The sequence below is a fragment of the Puma concolor genome, chromosome A1 (assembly GCF_028749965.1).
Source record: "Puma concolor isolate L17-30 chromosome A1, mPumCon1.1.hap2, whole genome shotgun sequence".
NCBI lineage: Eukaryota > Metazoa > Chordata > Mammalia > Carnivora > Felidae > Puma > Puma concolor.
Window position 1 is genome coordinate 127258847 of NC_141667.1, and position 14547 is coordinate 127273393.

Sequence of the window (14547 nt, forward strand, 5' to 3'; positions counted from 1 at the left end):
ATCTCTCGGGACCTGTGTCTTTATCTAACATTCCAGGATCTTCTCCTGCCTTGGAGCCTTTGCAGTCCCTTTTCTGCATTATTCCTCACCTGATCTTCTAAAGTCTGGCTCCTTCTTGTCAGACCATGGCTTAATGTCACCTCCTCTGAGAGGTCTTCCTTGACTACCTAATCCAATGTGGCCTTCAGGAGCTTGCTACTGCTCATTATTTTAAAATATTTGCTTAGCTCTTATTACTACCTATTGTTTGTTCCTCACATCCCTTCTTTCATTTCCTCTTGCCTTTCCTTCCCTTCCTCTTCCCCTATCCATTGCCCTTGTCCTTCCCTTCCCTTGCCTTCCCTTCCCTTGCCTTCCCTTCCCTTGCCTTCCCTTCCCTTCCCTTCCCTTGCCTTCCCTTCCCTTCCCTTCCCTTGCCTTGCCTTCCCTTCCCTTCCCTTCCCTTCCCTTGCCTTGCCTTCCCTTCCCTTCCCTTGCCTTGCCTTGCCTTGCCTTCCCTTCCCTTCCCTTCCCTTCCCTTCCCTTCCCTTCCCTTCCCTTCCCTTCCCTTCCCTTCCCTTCCCTTCCCTCCCCTCCCCTCCCCTCCCCTCCCCTCCCCTCCCCTCCCCTCCCCTCCCCTTGTTATACTTGCACTAGAATGTCAGTTCCTTAAGGGCAAGGACTTGAGTCTTACCCATCTCTGAATGCCCAGAGCTTATAATAGTACTTGGCATGTAAATGTAGTTTCATGAAAGTTTGCTGAACTGATGGGTTAAAGTCTTCCCTATGTTAAATATGAACATGTTGGTCTGAAGGCAGATGCTCCAAGGACTCTTTGAGCTATGAATCTTTGTGACCTAGAAATTCCAGCTTACAAGATTCATCCAGATACTCTTTTCAAAGACAGTTTATTCAGCATTAACTAAGCATGTCCCTTATAGCAGACACATGCCAGAGAACTTGGGGTTCAGAAATGATGAGCCTAGGGTGGCTGGGTGACTCAAGTGTTGAAACATCCAACTCTTGATTTCTGCTCAGGTCATGGTCTCACAGTTCAAAGGATCAAGCCCCACATTGGGCTCTATGTGCTTGGGACTCTCTCTCTCTCTCTCTCTCTCTCTCTCTCTTACTCTCTCTTTCCATCCTCCATTCTCTATCTCTCTCCCTCTTCCTCTTCCTCTTTCTCCCTCCCTCTCTCTCTCTCTCCCCCACCAAACAAATAAATAAACATTAAAAAAAAATGGTGAGCTGGACTTTGTTCCTAGCCTGATGGAGCAAGATACTCTGTTACTGAGCCCTATGATATTCCAGATGCTGCTTAGGTGAGGGGGCATGCAGTAGTGAGGATAGCCACTTTCTGTGGTCTCCTGAAGCTTCTACTTGATTACAACATACTTAGAGTCATCACTCATGTTTGTCACATACTAGTTGCATGATCTTTGGCTAGTTTATTTTTTCCCCTTTATTTGTCAAGTGGAGATAATATTGGTGTCATGAGACACCTCTAAGAATTGAATGGTTCTCTGTATTGGACACTGCAGTCTAGACTCTAGAGGCTTGAAAGCAAGCAAAGAGTTGGAAAATTTGAATTGTCCAGTGTAGCTGAAGGCATGGTAAACCTTGGAGGATAAGGAGAATACAGTCTGAGAATATGAGCCAAATTCTAGAAGGGAGGTTTGAGGCCATATTTCACCTATAAGTAAATTCATACAGTGTTTGTCGTTCTCTGAATTATTTCACATAGTGTAATACTGTCTGGGTCTATCCATGTTGATGCCAATGGCAAGATTTAATTCCTTTTTATGGCTGAGTAATATTCCACTGTGTGTGTGTGTGTGTGTGTGTGTGTGTGTGTGTGTGTGTGTGTATGTGTGTGTGCGCGCGTGCATGTGTGTGTGTACACACACTGTCTCTTCTTTATCCTTTAATCCATATGTCACTACTCAAGTTGTTTCCAAATTTTGGCTATTAGAAATACTGCAGTTAACATAGGGTTACTTATATCTTTTAAAATTATTGTTTTTATTTTCTTTGGATAATTACCCAGAAGTAGAAATGCTGGATCATGTAGTAATTCCATTTTGAATTTTTTGAGGAACCTCCATACTGTTTTTCATAGTGGCTGCACCAGTTTACATTCCCACTGACAGTACATGAGGGTTTCCTTTTCTCCACAGCTTTGCCAACACTTATTTTTCATTTGTTTTGATACTATCTATTATGACAGGTATAAGCTCATAACTCATTGTGGTTTTGATTTGCATTTCTCTGAGCCTCTTTTCATGTGCCTCTTGGCCATCTGTATGTCGTCTTCAGAAAAATGTCTATGCAGGTCCTCTGCCTATTTTTTTAATTGAGTTGACTGAGAGCTAAAATCTTTTTTAGGGGCGCCTGGGTGGCTCAGTCAGCTAAGCATCTGACTCTTGATTTGAGCTCAGGTCATGATCTCATGGTTCATGAGATGGAGCTCCATGGCTTGGGATCCTCTCTGCCCCTCCCTCCTCAAAATAAATAAACATTAAAATAAATAAATAAAATAAATACATAAAATTTTTAAAAAAAATATAAAGTTTAGAATCCATAAATTTAACAAAAATGAGAACATCATTTTCACTTCTTAGTGAAAGAAGCATTGCAGCCATTACAGTATCCAAAGATGATTATCTCCCTGCTCTGTTTTACCTGCTGGGTACTCAGTATTTATTGCTAAAGAATGAAAACGAGAGATTTTATTCCTTGTGTTTATTCCATGTTTGTCTTAGGAAACCTCATGGGTGCTTTCTCATTATTTATTGTTGCATTTGTCTTCCATGTGCAGTTAAGACCTGACTTATATTTTATATTAGCACTACAGGCTTTATTTTAGAGTAATAGAAGGGAGGTGATCAGCCATTGAGGGGCACATTGGTGAAGAGACATGCAGGAAAGAGAGCCGTTGTGGGCAAGGTTGGGACTGTCAATTGATTACCTGATGGATGCACATGGACAAGTATTTTAGCAATGATTGAATAAGGTGGGACCCCCCCAAAAAAACAAAGCAACAAGAGTAAACAAGACTTAAATGATACAGATTTACTGAATCCTTCAGTGGGAGATGCAACCGCTCTTCTCTCAGTTTGAAGTGCTTTCTAATAGCTTAGATGGTGCCCAAAGAAATCCCTGATCCCATCAGCACTAACTTTGTCATGACTGCTTCAATGTTATCAGTTAAGGAATAGAATTTAATAGCCTTGGGAACCATCCCAAGGACTCAGAAATGAGTCTGCCCTAATTGCAGAAAGAAAAGACTTGGAAATACATAGTCTCCACTTACCCATTTATAAATCTGGAGCCAAGTGTTTCTAAAAAATTAACAGTGGGAGGAATGAAAGTAATAAAAGCTTTAATTTTGATAGTCATACCTAGGGAGCCACAAATACTTTGTAACTCATTTGTAAATCTCACCCAGTGGTTAGCACATTAAAGGTCTCAAAAAAGCTTTGGATTATGCAGGGTCACTTCTCTGAAAAGCCCTGGGGCCTCTCACCAGTGGGACTGAGCTCCCTGGGAACAGATGGCATGGGAAGTCTGTTCCAGGGGGTGTGGGATGCAGTTTTGAATAACTAGCTTCAACGGGTCCTGCAAGAATGAGCGATTTGCTTATGCAAGTTCTTTATATGGACTTTTACTGCTATTGATTTTCCATCTTGGATATCAGTACCCTGGAGAGCTCTCCACTTCATTCTTAAGACCCTTTAAACTTGGTAAACACTTTCAACACTTCTGAAACTTTTCTATGAAAGAGCCTCTAAGGGCAAGCTACAACATACATCTTTCTTGAGGTTCAGGGGACAGAACCTACTGCCAGCACATACATCTTTGGAGTCTCTTTATACAAATGTATATGAATTTTGTATTCTGTTCTGTAATAGACCAGTGATGGCCTTAATATTTTAACAGTTTTAAATTACTTACCACCTCATAAAATAGATGCTGCAAGGATATTAACTGTAGATTTGCATTCTCCTTGGCCCATTATGGTCTGAGATGGAAAACCTAGGTTAGATTTGTAAAACAGGAAAAAGAGATTTGGTAGATACATGTGGTGTGGGACTATTTTGCCTTCTTCCACTGATTTCTGGACTTGTCAAGGGAGGCGGCAGTGAATGAGCACCATGATACATCACCAGAGCTCTGGACTTAAGTTCTGCTTCTGAGGATGCCACATTACGGAAGTAACCACTTCATCTGAGGCTTGTAGAGGTCATTTGAACAAATTGTCTCCAATTTGGGGCAGGGTTTCCCTGCAGACTTTATTTTTCTGTTTTCAGTTAACATCTTTCCCTGCCAAGCTTTATAAGACAGGGTGGAAGCAGTCAAATGGACAGCCTCTGGCTAAGGATCAGAAGGCACTAACCTTGTACATGAAGCCTGCCTTGCTGAACCCTGCCTGCCCATTTATACCTAGCACACCTCATGTTGACAACCTCCCTGACACAAGCCATTGTCTGCTTGGATCAACAGTGTTTTTCAGATACTCCTTAATCATTATTTTTCTCCCCTAGCATTTTATCAATGGTGCCTGAATGTAGGCCTTAGGTTATTAAGACTCATAGTCTATGACTCTGTAATAGAGACTTTTCAAAGCCCACAGTACCTTCTCTCAAAACAAACAAAACAAAATAAAGACTATGACTATGACTGTGTAAGTTTGTTGACAAGGCTTTGTTGTTTGTTCTTAGTGCACATAATTTAGAGGGGAAAAAAGGTTTTTATTCTTCATTCCCAGACTTTATAATCTCCAAGATGAGACAAGGCAGAACACAGCTCTACTAGAGATATGTGAACTCCTTAGTTGTTGTATGGTGGTTTCAGCAGTGGTGTAGATCTGGTTAATCAGTGAAAGCTTTCTGGATAAAGTAGACCCTGAGCTTTATGTTCAAAGAGAAATGTTAAAGTTGCTTCTTGTACAAATGAGTCTAACATTTGAAATGGAAAGGGATGAATAGCACTGCAGCTCCGAGATCTTTTTTTTAATTTGATTTGATTTGATTTACTTTGCATCATGGTAACTATACTCTTTAATTCACATCACTCATTTTACCTTGCCCTTTGCCCCTCCCTTCTGTTAACTATCAGTTTGTTCTCTAGAGCTAAGAGAATGTTTCTTCGTTTGCCTCTCTCTCTTTTTTATTTTGCTCATTTGTTTTGTTTCTTAAATTCCACATGTGAGTGAGATTATATGGTATTTGTCTTTCTCTGACTGACTTATTTCACTTAGCATTATACTCTCTAGCTTTATCCACATTGTTGCAAATGGCAAGATTTCATTCTTTTTTATGGATGAATAATATTCCTGTGTGTGTGTATATATATATATCTTTATCCATTCACCTATAAAATTAATAGAATTTAATTTTAATAGAATTTTAATAGGACACTTGGGCTGCTTCCGTAGTTTGCATTTCATAAGTAATGCTACTATAAACTAGGAAAGCAGGTATCCCTTTGAATTAGTGTTTTTGTATTTTGGGGGTAAATACCTAGTAGTATGTTCACTGGGTCATAGAGTAGTTCTATTTTTAATTTTTTAAGGAAACTTCATACTGTTTTCCATAATGACTGTATCAGTTTGCCTTCCCAGCAATAGTGCAAGAGGGTTCTTTTTTCTCACATCCTCACCAACACTTACTGTTTCTTGTGTTTTTCATTTTAGCCATTCTCATGGCTGTAAGATGATACCTCATTGTGGTTTTGATTTGCATTTGCCTGATGATGAGTTATTTTGAGCGTCTTTTCATATGTCTTGGCCATTTAGATGTCTTTTTTGGAGAAATGTCTATTCATGTCTTCTGCCCATGTTTTAACTGTTCTGGTATCTTGAATCTCTAAAATGTCTAGGGTTCCTTGCCTTTTGCATATATCCACTTTCTGTATTTGAAGGGCAAGCTGAAAGAGTGGTGAAGATGATTACTGAGCACACCCTATGTGCCAGGCTCCGTGCTGGGCAACTTCCATGCATTGTGTCTTCAGTTACTCACAATATCCAAGTGAAGTAGATCTCTTTGTCTGCATTTGAATCCTGAAGAGTGAGTGACCCATCTGGACCACAAAGGCAGGAAATGGCACAATTGTGCCTCTTGTACACCTTCACCTCTCTGATCCAAACCTGTGGGTTCTCTTCTTCTAGACACACTGGTTTAATTATTTATTGGAAATTCATGGAGTTTCTGTATTTCCCCATTTTTACATGGTCAACTACTAGGACTGCTGAATAGTGACAGAATCGTGCTCATCAGCACAAAGGAGTTCATTCTTTATGAAAAGCTACATGTTTTACAGGAATTTTAATTGTATTAAAGTGACGTACAGGTATAAAACATAGACTTGCTGAGCTATACCCCTCTTTCAACTCTGCCTTTTTCATGGAGGTGTTTGATTTTTATTGTGCTTTTTGTGTCCTCTTATTTTCCTAGGTTATAGAACTGGTCTTATGTATCTTCAGTAATTCTGTTGCCTTTGTTCATAAGTGTCTTAGGAATAATTCCTGCCAATTACCATGAAGTAGAACTTGAGTACCTTTACTGTTATAACACTTTAATGAATTCTGGCCATTTTGATGGATGGAAAGGTTAAGACTTCTCTTTGGATGGTCTCTTGTCCCCCTATTGAGAACAAAGGCCATTGTCAGGTCCTACTGTTTGTGCTGCTCCATCTGATCCCATGTTGCCACCAGACCTCATGCACCTCCTGGTCAGTGATGTGGACCATAGATAGGTTTCACAGAATCCCTGAGAGAAGGAACCACAAGCCTCACTGGGTCCATGTTGTTTTTTAAGTCACAGAGAAAGTTAAGTTGACTGGGTATGAGCATAACCTTGAAAAGAAACTTTGACCTTCATATTCATTATAAAAGTAATATACGCTTACTCAAATGTCCAACAATCTGGCTTTGACTTCTGAATAGTACAATATTTTCTTCACAGTATTAATTTCTTCTTGTGGATCCTTTGGGCGACATGATTCTTGGGGGCGGTGGACAGGGATGTTCAACATGCTGCTTCTTGGCACTGTATTTGTCACCTTTCTCCTCATCATAAGCTGCTCATGAGTGGCCTGGTGGCTCTGAGCATCAGCTTTGGTGTGAGAGTACTCTAGATTGAAGTCCAGATTTACCAACTCTGTGACCACAGACAAGTTAGTTACTTACCATCTCTGTGTCAGTTTCCTCATTGGTTAATTAGAATAATAGTACATTATTCTATATATAGTTGGTAAGTGTCATTGTCACCACTGTCAGCTCCTCAACTGGATGATGCATTATGTAATAAAATGCCCCCTCTTTCCTTTTCTTTCCACTTAGTTAATACTACCCCCCTCCCTTTTATCCTCCTCTCTCCCTATCCCACTTTTACAAGGAAATCAGTTTCTTGGCAGAAACATAGAGTGAGGGTCCCTTTGTTTACCATCCCAGAACAACTGTGAAACTGAGGTAGGTATGGGATGATAGCTTTGAGAAAGCGGGATTGCCTGGCCTGGTTAATATACTTTTGTGGCTTGTGATTTTATGGAGCATATTTCCACTGCTGCTGTAGACTTCCCTTAATACATTCTTTTTTAATGATCAGGACTTGTAAATTAGACAAGTAGGACTTAGCAGTGGTTGCTCATAATGTCTTGTTTTGCCCATAAGCTGAAAGGCAAAGCTCTTTCCAGTCACTGCTGTGTAGTTACAGCCAGGTCCAGGGTGTTCTCTTATAACTCAGAAGCAAATTCCAAATTATCTTAGGGCTGGACACTTGCTCTTGCTCTGGACAATAGTCATGACTTCATTGTTTCCCCCGCTGCAGGCAAGATTCTCTAAGAAACAAGAGAAGGTTACTTTTTGCAGGTGAGGTTTCTAGACCAGTGTATACAGACATCAGGTGTGGTGTTGGCCTGAGGGCATAGGGTGTCTGAATTCATTCACAGGTCTTTGCAGGGATAGTCCCAGGAGGGAGAGGATAGTAGAGAAATGGAAGGTTCTGGTGTGTAAGTGGGTGGAGGCTAGGACTTTGTGGGCAGAAGGACTTCTCAAGGTCAGCAGGATAGCAAAGGGAAAGGTCCTTCCTTGAGAAGCAGACCTAGTTTGAGTACTAGTTTTGCCATTTATTGTCTGGTGTTTGGAAGTTACTTTGCCATTGCAAATATTTTAACTTGCTTCCTTACTTAATTTGTTATAAATATCTACCTGTGTTAGTACACACTGATCTACTTCCTCTTTTATAACAGCTGGACAAGATTTCATGAATGGATGTCTTGTAATTAAGGTAACAGTTTCCTTATAGATGGTGTTACGGACTGAATGTTTTATATGTTGAACTCTTAACTCTCAGTGTCCTGTATTGGAGATTGGGCATCTAAAGAGGTAACCAAGGTTAAATGAGGTCCTCAGGGTAGTGCCCTATTCCTGTAAGATAGTATATAAGAAGAGACATCTCATGGTGTGTGTGTGTGTGTGTGTGTGTGTGTGTGTGTGTGTGTGTGTGTATAAAAGTATGTATATATGGTCTCCGGATGATGATTCATCCATGGGCATGAAAAGCTGTGACCCCAAAGGCCCACTTATGATGTACATTTCCAAGATGGTGCCAACCTCTGACAAAGGTTGGTTCTACGCCTTCGGCTGCGTATTCTCGGGGCTGGTGTCCACTGGTCTCAAGGTCAGGATCATGGGGCCCATCTGCACACCTGGCAAGAAGGAGGACCTGTACCTGAAGCCTATCCAGAGAACAATCCTAAAGATGGGCCATTATGTGGAGCCCGTTGAAGATGTGCCTTGTGGGAACATTGTGGGCCTGGTGGGCCTGGACCAGTTCCTGGTGAAGAATGGCACGATCACCACCTTCGAGCATGCCCACAACATGCGGGTGATGAAGTTCAGTGTTAGCCCCATTGTCCGGATCGCCATGGAGGCCAAGAATCCAGCCAACCTTCCCAAGCTAGTGGAGGGCCTGAATGCCTGGCCAAGTTGGACCCCACAGTGCAGGGCATCATTGAGGAGTCAAGGGAGCACATCATCGCAGGGGCTGGCGACCTGTACCTGGAGATCTGTCTGAAGGACCTGGAGGAGGACCACGTGTGCATTCCCATCAAGAAATCCAACCCCGTGGTGTCTTACCGGGATACAGTCAGTGAGGAGTCGAGCGTGCTCTGCATGTCCAAGTCCCAAAATAGGCACAACCGGCTGTACATGAAGGTGCGGCTCTTCCCCGATGGCCTGGCCAAGGACATCGACAAGGGTGAAGTGTCCGTCCACCAAGAACTCAAGCAGCAGGTCTGCTATCTGGCCGAGAAGTATGAGTGGGATGTGGCAGAAGCCCACAAGATCTGATGCTTTGGGCCTGACTCCAGCCCCAATGTCCTCACTGACATCACCAAGATGTGCAGTGCCTCAACGAGATCAAGGACAGTATGGTAGCTGGCTTCCAGTGGGCCACCAAAGAGGAAGCCCTGTGCAAGGAAAACATGTGGGGTGTGTGCTTCGGTGTCCCTGATGTGACCTTGCATGCGGATGCCATCCACTGCGGCGGTGGCCAGATCATCCCCACTGGCTGGCGCTGTCTCTGTGCCAGTGTGCTGACCACCCAGTCCTGTCTCATGGTGCCTATCTACCTTGTGGATATTCAGTGTCCAGAATAAGTGGCTAGTGGCATCTATGGTGTCCTGAACAGGAAGCATGGTCACGTCTTTGAGGAGTCCCAGCTGGTACCCCTGTGTTTGTCGTGGAGGCCTACCTGCCTGTGAACGAGTCCTTCAGCTTCACTGCTGACCTGAGGTCCAACCCTGGTGGCCAGGCCTTCCCCCAGTGCGTCTTTGACCACTGGCAGACCCTGTCTGGGGATCTCTTCAACAACACCAGCCACCCCAGCCAGGTGATGGCCGAAACACGAAAGCTCAAGGGCCTGAAGGAAGGAATCCCAGCCCTGGACAACTTCCTGGACAAATAGTAGGCTGCCCTCCCTGCAGTCCACTACCCTGGGTGGGACTCAGCACAGCCCTTGCGCTCGGCTGACAATCGACCACAGCAAGCCCTCGCATTCTCCATGACACCTCGAGACTGTCCCCAGTGATGCTCCACCTGATGGGTTCTGGGGCCCACTCTGGGGCTCCACCTGATGGGTTCTGGGTTCATTACTCAACATGAACACTTGATGCCATTTCTTTCGATATTTATTTCAAGATATCAGAGGCAACAGAAATGCCCTGGCAACAGGGACTTATTTAGCTGGTGGGGTGGGGGAGGCGGGATGGGACACTCAACAGTTTTTTGTTTTTTTTTTTCCCATTTCAGAAACTCAAATGTCAAAAAAAAAAAAAAAAAACAAAAAAAAACGGCATTAAGAGGTTTATTTGGGCAAATAGTCCGTGGTGGATTTTCCCCCAGAAAGGGGGAAGGAACAAGCGGGTAGACCTTTTCTCTTTGGAAAGAAGATAAAAGGCAGGAAACTTTGTGCAGCATCACCGTGAGCACCCCCAGCTGTATTAGTGCCATTGGAATATTAAGTTTGATATGGTGGTGAAAAAAGAAATCAGGGTGCTCCCCACCTGCAAGCAGGAGGCAACACCCTATCTGCTACCATCAGCCCCTTCCAGAGCCCAGTGGCCCACCCTGCCCTGTCCAGCCCAGCCGTACCCTGCTCTGCCCCATGTGGGGATGCTTTGCTCAGGGATGAGCTGGCAGGGCTGTCCCAGCCTCCCTGATAAGCAGAGACTCTGGAAACCTCTGGGGACCTGTTTTCTGGCTGTGTGATCCCAGGGGTGCCCATGGGCCCCTTGGGTGTCTGATCAGAAGGGCATGGGAGGGAGGGCCACACCCCTGCAGTCCTGCTTTGCTGGTTTAGCAGGCAGCTGCCTACCCCACCCCACCCCGCACCGAGGGCTCCAGAGTCGGCAGGTTAAGCATTTTATGAATTGTATTTTAAATACATGTTTTAGGGGTGCCTGGGTGGCTCAGTAGGTTGAGCGTCCGACTTCGGCTCAGGTCATGATCTTGCAGTCTGTGAGTTCCAGCCCCGCGTCAGGCTCTGTGCTGACAGCTCAGAGCCTGGAGCCTTTGGGAGATTCTGTGTCTCCCTCTCTCTCTGCCCCTCCCCCACACATGCTTTGTGTGTGTCTCTCTCTCTGTCAAAAATAAATGAACATTAAAAAAATTTTTAAATACATGTTTTAAACTTGAAATCTTGCCGTTTGCAACAACACGGATGGAACTAGAGTGTATTATGCTAAGTGAAATAAGTCAGTCAGAGAAAGACAAATATCATATGATTTTACTCATATTTGGAATTTAAGAAATAAAACAGATGAACATACGGGAAGGGAAGCAAAAATAAGATAAAAAACAGGAAGACAAACCATAAGAGACTCTTGAATACAGAGAACAAAAGTGAGGGCCCCTGGAGGGTTGTTGGGTGGATGGATGGACCAAATGGGTGATGGGCATTAAGGAAGGCACTTGAGATGAACACTGCGTGTTGGATGTAAGTGATGAATCACTAAATTCTTTTCCTGAAATCATTATTACACTATATGTTAACTAATGTGGATTTAAGTAAAAAAGTAAATAAAATCTTTTTTTAAAAAAGGTATGCAGAATAAAAAGAGACATCACAGAGCTCACTGGCTTGCTGTGTATATACACTGAGAAAAAGCCTTCTCATATAGTGAGAAGGTGGCCATCTACAAGCCAGCAAGAGAGCTCTCACAAGAAATTGGCCATGGTGGCAACGTGATCTCAGATTTCCATCCTCCAGAACTGTGAGAAATAACAGTCTGTTGTCCAAGTCACCCACTGTCTAGTATTTTGTTTCGGTAGCCCAAGCCGGGTAGAGTAGATGGACATTCAACTTGTTGATAATTTCCTCTTCCTGTAGACTATCGAGATGTACATTTTTTGCCTTGTATGTTAACTTGCTGGCTTGTGGGATGTTTCTTTTTTCTTTTCTTTCCTTTTAATATTAAAGTTTTCATATATACCCAAAAGTTGAGGGAATGATAAAATAAACTTCTCTATACCCATCTACCTGTATTTAACAGTTGTTAGCATTTAGGGACATGGCTGAATAATTGCCAGTTTATACACTTAGCCTCCATCACACGCACACACACACACACACACACAAACACACACACACACACAGTGTAAGAGAGAGGATGCTTTTAGTTATAACACAGAAAGAAAAGAGTTCTTAGGTCCTCTGAAGGGAAAAGAAAATGTCTCTTCTCAGGACGGGTTCCTTAGTTAAGATGCACCTTTTTATCATCTTTTCCTCTGTCCTTATCTGTCTGTGTCCCCATCCACTCCCGTCCCCCCACCCCCCTTCCTAGGGCATACATGTTCAGCTGTCTGTGTCACTCAACTGCCTGTCTTATTCAGACACATGGCCATTGGGCCCCTTTGTTCAGCCTCCCATGAACACATCCAGTACCTCGATTGGAAAGCTGAAAATGGTGACAGAGCTTTTCCAAACTGTCATTCTTCTCTGTTTCCAGCAGAATTCTGTGGGCAGCATCTTCTGTTTTGTATTCTGTGCGGCTCTGTCGTCAGCTAGTAAACAAGCCCCTCCAGAGGTTGGGAGGGGGGGGAGCAAGATGCATGCCCAGGTTACCATGGGGACAGACAAGCTGTAATAAATGTTTGGGATCTTAGCTTGACGAGGTTTTAGCAGTTTGGAGTAATTTCTTTGTCATTCATCCATTAAGTCACTGCTAATGAATCACTGGGAGTGTCTGCTCTTCAGATGAACCTCAGTTGAGCATGATTCAGGCAGAGAGCAGTCTTCAAAACAACAAGAAGACAGAAAACATTCATTAATTTGTCAACTTTTTGTAGGTTGAGAGGCCTCTTGTCTGTGGACGTTCCCTGGAGTCACCAGAGTGGACCACAAGTTCACATGACTGTTGTAAATGATGTCTTTGCTTGTCACACTCACTGGGTAGGCTTCTTGCCTCCCAGAATCCTGCATGGCTCAGTGTCCCCAGAGGTTCTGCAAAGGGGGAAAGGGAAGCTCTAAGAGCCAACCACAGAGACCTCCACCCTGATATCCCTCTTCTTTGGAGGGTGAGAGTGTGCAGCTGGTCTGTTCTTATCAAAGTGCCACTTACCCTGAAAAAGGTATATAAAGGGTTCTCTCTCCCTATAGCTTCTCCACTAACTTCAGCATGGGAGGATGTGCCAAAGGTCACCAGGTTCTGCCATGTTTGCCAACACTGTAGGATTTGGAGACCATGATCCCCTAAAGGCCCTTCATGGTGCTGCTGCCACTCTGTCCACTTTTCCCACGTACCACCCCTGCTCCAACCTGCAGTGGCCCCAACAAATGCTTTAGTTCCCCCCAAACTTGCCTTGATTCCTCTGGGAAGAGAGCTACTTCCGAGCTGGAATGTTTTCTTCACCCTATTACCTGCCTTAAACCCATTTTCCATAGATACCTGTCTGTCAAGGAGCTCTCCCTACCTCCTGAAAGGCTGGGCAAGGTACCCACATCTCCCCTAACACACTGAACTTGCCCTTCTGTTGTCTGTCATCCTTATTGAGCTGTGAGCCCCTGGAGGGTAGGAATGTCTTCACGTTCACTCTGGAGATGCCGGCCTCTAGCCTGCACAGAACAGAAGCTCTACAGGTGTTAAGGGAATAAACCCAAGTGTGTGTCAGTCCCCTAGGCGCCTCTCAGGGACTCTGGGGCCAACCCACAAAATGGAACATTCCCTCATCTCAGCATCTCTGAGGGGGTAGCCCGTTCTGCTCTCGCAGGAATTACAACCCTTTGCCAGTGAGCTTATGGGATATGCCCGCCGACGGCAAAAAGGCTTGATTCTGGATTTTAAAATCAATGTAGCTAATTAAAAAGTAACTCAAACCGGAAAACAAGTTTAGAGACAATTAAGATAATTAAAATATCACTACCTTAATTGAGACCAAGCAGTGAGCTTAAAAAATAAAATTAATGAAAAAAAAAATTACACGAAGCCTATAATTAACTTGCTTCGGAAGTCAGTGTTTTTCAGCTTAACAAATCTCTCTTTAAATTAATGTGTTCCTGTTCTTTTTTTCTTTGAAAATGGTTTTTGTAAAAATTGGTCAACGAATTACTTGGACATGTGTCTTCTGCCACTTGACACTTGATTGGTCTTGGGAAATGGGCAGAGAGAGGGAATTAACCTCCCTTGGGCACCTGCTCTGTGCCAGGTATGCTGTCCCGGAGAAGTCCTGCGGGTGCCCTGAGAGAAGCAGTGGAGGGCACGCAGGGCTCTGCCATCCTGTGGGGATCGCTGCATCCTGTCACTCAGCCTGTGCTTGGAGAGAGAGAGAGAGACTCAGAGCACAGGCTCCAGAAATCATTAGCCCTCGACAAGGAAGCTTCTGGGCCTGCTCCCAGTTATCACGAACACTCAGCTCTCTCCCTACCTCCTCACCTGCACTCTTTCTCTGCGCCTTATGAAAGGGCCTCTCAAATGCTGCTTATTATTCTGATCTGTTATCGTTCCCTTTAGAAAGTGGAGCCACACGGCCCTGTCCAATGCGGGTGTCAGCTTCTTTCCAGAGTATTG

General features: G+C 43.9%; 1 protein-coding gene and 1 pseudogene across 1 annotated transcript in view; both read left to right on the forward strand.

Moving 5' to 3' along the window:
* Window positions 1–14547, forward strand: part of SPOCK1 (SPARC (osteonectin), cwcv and kazal like domains proteoglycan 1) — a 520792-nt gene that overhangs the window by 342025 nt on the left and 164220 nt on the right. The gene's annotated exons all lie outside the window — the stretch shown is intronic.
* LOC112860668 (elongation factor 2 pseudogene) lies at window positions 8496–10068 on the forward strand (annotated as a pseudogene).